Below are 6,040 nucleotides of genomic sequence, written 5' to 3'. Positions count from 1 at the left end.
AAAAAAAAAAAAAATATGTATTTGGAACAAATAGGCATTATATCTTAGAAGAAATTAACAATAATAAAAGTTAGAGTAAAGTCCACATTGAATGTTAGGATGAAGCAAGAAGAAATACATAGTCGTAACAAATAAAGCATTTTATATGACTATATGATAATTAAAAGTTAAAAAATCACCTATTTGGAAACTGATTTTTCAATTTTTCTTCATTCTCACGCGCTTAAAAGAGAGTGCACCCAAACTCTTTGCCACATCAGTGTCCAGGGCATAATAACTCTTAAAAGGCCAGGTTGAGGGGGTAATTATGACCACGAATAGTTTAGGACAATAACTAATAATCCGTGCCAAGTTTAGGTTTTTTTTTTTTATAGGTATTCTGCCTATTTGGAATTGCACTAAATTAATAAATACTTTACATGATATGTGTTCCTTAAATTAGTTCTTACTATTACATATCCATTTTTAATTTAATACATACTTTAACTTAAATTTGTCTAACTTGATACTTTCACCTTCTCAACTAACAGCCACTTTAGCTCAAAAAATAATCCAAAATAATTATGGCTTTAGTAATTAAAGACTAAATTTGTTAATTATTTTCAAGTAATATACTTAATATTAAAGAAGTGATAGTTCATTTTAGTACTGCTCAAATATTAAAAAGCATTTAACAGGAATAACCAGGGGCGGCTCAACATGATTGGTGACCTAAAGCAATTAATGAGAGGCCTTAATTCTTTTTATAAAAAAACTTATATATTTTTATTTGAAGTACATTTTTCTAACTTTTTAAATGCAAAATTATTAATAATTTTCTTGTAATCGAGTTATCCTAATAATTCTTTTTTCAACTGATAATGTTGATCCAGTTAGCTTCTCGTGAGACATTGTTGATCCTATACAAGATTCATCAAATTTAATTTGGAAAAACTTCTTTCCCCGATACAATTGTTATAGTATATTATTCTATAAGGAATATAAACATTGGAAAAAAAAATCATGTCTTGTTATCTTATTAAGTATGTCGATTAGAGTTTTATCTTCTACTTGTAATATTTTCTTTAATGCTATATAATTTGAAAAATAAGCCTAAACTATCATGCCAGAATGACTATTATGTTTTCATCAAGGCTAAGTCAATATTTTTTTTCAGATTTTTATCAACTAATAATCTCAATTTTCACCCACTAAACAAAAAATTAAAAATATTTGTGTACGCTTCAGATTATTCAAACTCAAGGGTCAATATCAATAACAAATTAAAATTTTCTTTTCCCTTTTGTAAGTTTTTTATTTATTTATTTTGACTTTAAGATAATTAATTTTTTATATAAAAAATTAATTTATAAAATATTGTCAATTGAAAATGGGGCCCCCAGTCGGCGTTGCGGAATAACTTTATAAATTAAATCTTGAATCTTTTTTAATGGACGTGAAAATAGTTCGGAATCTTGCGAACTCCGGTGAAGGTTTTTTCCTTCTTTTTTCCACGGAGTTTACAAATCTAAAAAATATAAAGAAATTAAAATAAAAGCAAACATTTGGTGGCAAATTGAGAGTGATAATTAGCTGTAAAAAGTACACCTGTAGGCTGTGTAGAAACAAGAGATGGTACTATAATTAATACAGTCGCTATCTTCATTAATTCATTCTGCCTCGAAAAGTAACACTTAGAGCTGTCAATATGGGCCGGGCCGGGTTAGTCCAACCCAGTTCACGTGGATTTTAGCAATTGATAGGGTGGGCTGGATTAGCCCACTATTCTGATGGGCATTATAATGGTCAATCCACCCCAGCCCTATGTGGGCCGCGTGCCCCACGGGCCGGCCCATCATTTTTAAAAATATAATTTTATATTTTTTCTTTAAGTTCTAACATAAAAAAAGATAACTATTTAAAGTTAAAAAATATCTTGTTGGAAAAAAATCGCAAAACTTAATAACTTTTTATATTGTTCCAATATAAGCACAATAAATACTAAAAAAAGTATAAGACAAGATTTCATTAACTAAAAGTCAAAATTTAAAACAAACTATTCAAGAGAACGTTCATGATGCTTATGAGATATTCAACACATCATCTTCATCAAACACATTTGAATCCGCTTGTGACAAGGTTGTCTTAACATCTTCACTTTCATCTACAATTCATATGCAATATTAATTAGTTAAATATTAAAAATAATTAAATTTTAAAAATTAATAATATTTAAATTCACATAAAAAAATATTACAAGTTTGAGTTTTGGAAAACCTGTGCAGCCAATTTCGAGTAGTAACAAGTGTTTGGACATTTTCATAATAAATGCAACTTGTGTACTTTGTAAGAACTTCCGATTCTACAATGGTAATAAGAATACACATCACGCACCTTCATTGAAAGATCGGGATATTTTCTAGAATGGTCCTTCCAATACATGACAACATCCATCTCTTGAAACTTCTCAAGATCAAGTTTTGGTTCCTCTTAGTAAAGATCCAATTCGACTTTCCATCTCTAAAGGCAATATACTTTTTATTTTTTATATATTTTAAATAAATATTTTATTAGGCCCACGGGCCGGTGTAAGGACCCGCCGGTCGTTTTGAGAATTAACGCCCCGATCCCCTATTAACTGCATTCCCCGTGTTTGTTTCTGCTATGGTGAGTTGTCACGAGGATTCTTTCGAGTTTCGGAGTGTTTTGGACACTTAGTCCCTAAATGAGAGCTTAAGCTTTAGAATTTGGGTCGTAGTCGGAGCAGTCTGAAACAGCATCGGAATGGAATTCCGTCAATTTTGTTAGCTCCGTTTGGTGATTTCGGGCTTAGGGGCGTGTTCGAATTGTGTTTTGGAGGTCCGTAGCTTATTTAGGCTTGAAATGCCGAAAGTTGAATTTTTGAAGTTTTCGGTTCGATAGTGAAATTTTGATATCGGGGTCGGAATCCGATTTCGAGAGTCGGAATAGCTCCGTAGTGTTGAATGAGACGTGTGTGCAAAATTTCAGGTCATTCGGACGAGGTTTGATAGACTTTTTGATCGAAAGCGGAATTTGGAAGTTTTGGAATCCTTGGGCTTGGATTGGAGGGTGGTTCGTGGATTTAGCGTTGTTTGATGTGATTTGAGGGATGGAATGAGTCCGTATAATATATTAGGACTGGTTGATATGCTTGGTTGAGGTCCCGGGGGCCTCGGGTGAGTTCCGGATGCTTAACGGAAGAGATTTTGGACTTAGGCAAAATCTGCAGATTCGTTGCTTCCGGTATGTTCGCACCTGCGGTGAGGAGCCCGTAGGTGCGGGCCGCAGATGCGGAGGAGTAAGACGCAGGTGCGGTTTTGGCACTATTGGCCAGGGACCGCAGATGCGGCTACTGGACCGTAAAAGTGGACCGCATCTGCGTAGACAATAGCGCAGGTACGGCTTTTGACCGTTTAATGGAAACTCGCAGCTGTGAGTCCCCAGCCGCAGAAGCGGAAATCGCTGGGCAAATATAGAAAATTCGAGGGTTTGAAATTTCATAACACAAAAATAGAATTGGAGTTGGGTGGGAGATGATTTTTCGAGGGCTTTTGAAGGAGAATCATTGGGTAACGATTTCTAACTTGATTTTGATCTTAGAACTATAATCTAATGTTGTTTTCCTCTCCTAATTAAAGGATTTGGGGGATAAAAGTTTGAAATGGGAGAAAAGTTTTTCAATTGAGAATCCGAGTTTTGAGCAAGATTTTAACGTCGGATTTTGATGATTTTTGTTCGAGTGTGTTCGTGAGTTAATGGGTGTCCTAAATTGATAACTTTTACCCAATTCCGAGATGTGGGCCCGGGAGACTTTTTGGGCGATTTTCTTAATTTCGCGTGTTAGCTTCGAATTTATTAGTTGAATTAGCTACTTGAAGTTATATTTACATTATGCAATTAAATTTGAATAGATTTGGGTCATTTGGAGTCGGGTACTCATAATAAGAACGTGATTTCGAGTTAATTGAGCTGGTTCGAGGTAAGTGGTTTGCCTAACCTTGTGTGGGGGAACTCCCCTTAGGATTTGGTATTGTTGATATATGAAATGCCTTGTACGTGAGTTGACGAGTGCGTACATGTGCTAATTGTTGAGAAATCCCGTTTTCAATAAGTAAATATAATTGTGTTTTCTTCCTTGTTGTACACTAATTGCAATTGAAGCCTACTATTAGTTTAGGGGAGCATACCTAAGTGACTTAATTGTTCTACTTGCTTAAACTATTTATCTGAATCCTGTGCAGCATGTTAGGACAGAAATACATGTTTCCTTGATACGAAATTTGGATAGAACTGATTATTCTTCTTGAGATTGTTGTGTATTTATTTTGGGACTACGGGCGATATCCCGGGAGATCCCCTTGCATGTTTATTTGGGACTACGGATTTGTATTCTGGTAGATTCCCCTGTACTGGATATTTACTTTGGGACTACGGATTGGTATTCCGGTAGATCCCCCTGCACATTTATATTGGGACTACGGGACAGGACCCGGTAGATTCCCATGTACTGGATATTTACTTTGGACTACAGAATCGTATTCCGGTAGATCCCCCTGCACATTTATATTGGGACTACGGGACATCACCCGGTAGATTTCCCCTGTACTAGATATTTACTTTGGGACTGCGGATCTGTATTCCGGTAGACCCCCCTGCACATTTACGTTTGGGACTACGGGACGATATCCCGATAGATCCCCTTGTTGCTATCTCCGTGTATTGAGTTATATTCTTTCTGTGTTTTTATTCTTTATCGACTGTTAGTAATTTAATCATATTGTTTCATTTCAACTGTTTACCTTGTTATATATATAAATAACCAGTAGGGCCCTGTCCTTCCTCGTCACAAAATAACCGGTTTTTCGTGTGCAGATCCAGGTTCTTCGACTCAGCCATACCGTTAGTGAGGCGAGGCGATTTTCAGAGACTTCGAGGTATATCTGCCACGTCCGCAGACCGATGAGTCCCTCTCTATTCCCTCTTTTAGCTGTAGATCTTCTGTATTTTCCTTTGACTAGACATTCTAGAGTTAGAACCTTATGTAGTATCCTCAGCTTGTGATTTCATGAGATTCCGGGTTTTGGGAGTGATTCAGTTGAAAGTGTGTATTTTGTATATGCCAGACGGCATCTTAACATTTTCGTATGTTTTATCCACAGTTTTTACTAGTTTGATCTTCGTTTTCTCTTTTTCCGCAAATTGTTAGGCTTACCTAGTTTTAGAGACTAGGTGCCGTCACGACAGTTCTCGGAGAGCGAATTTGGATCGTGACAAGTTGGTATCAGAGCTCTCGGTTCATAGAAGTCATGAATCACAAGCCGATTTATTAGAGTCTCGCGGATCGGTACGGAGACGTCTGTGCTTATCTATGAGAGGCTATGTACTGTTAAGAAAATTCCACTTTATTTGATTTCCTTGTCGTGCGAGATTTTTGATATCGAAATTCTAAACTTCTGTCTTCTATTCTCTCACAGATGGTGAGGACACATGCTACCGGAGGTGACCAGACACCTGTTCCCTCTGCAAGAGCCATCAGAGGTCGGGGCCGGATAGAGGCCGAGGACGCGCATGCGGTGCAGCCAGAGCACCTGCGCGAGCTGCTACAGATGAGCCACCAGCAGCTCCAGCCGGAGCCCAAACGCCTGATACTACTACTACTACTCCAGCTCTCCAGGAGACTCTTGCACAATTCATGTAATGTTGAGGATTGGGTGATTAATTGTATGTGTTATTGAAAGGTTGCTATGGACTTTTGGAAGGATATTTACCTGTTTGGGAATGATCGGAATTTAGTTTGAGTATTATTTGTGAGCCTAATGAGAATGTGCATTTTGTATCAGATTGGATTTGCTTGCTCTCATGCAGCTATTACCACTTGTATGTCATCGGGCGGAATGGATGTGTTCGCGCCTTGGCCTATGTTATGTGTTTCTCTCTTATGCTATGAAGGATTGTTAGAGTTACATGATTTTTCGCTACGCATATCGTAGTTTTGTATGGGCCTTTACGGCATTATGGGCTAAGATGACCCTCGTATTGT

The sequence above is a fragment of the Nicotiana attenuata genome, chromosome 1 (assembly GCF_001879085.1).
Source record: "Nicotiana attenuata strain UT chromosome 1, NIATTr2, whole genome shotgun sequence".
Taxonomy (NCBI): Eukaryota; Viridiplantae; Streptophyta; class Magnoliopsida; order Solanales; family Solanaceae; genus Nicotiana; species Nicotiana attenuata.
This window is presented reverse-complemented; position numbering follows the sequence as displayed.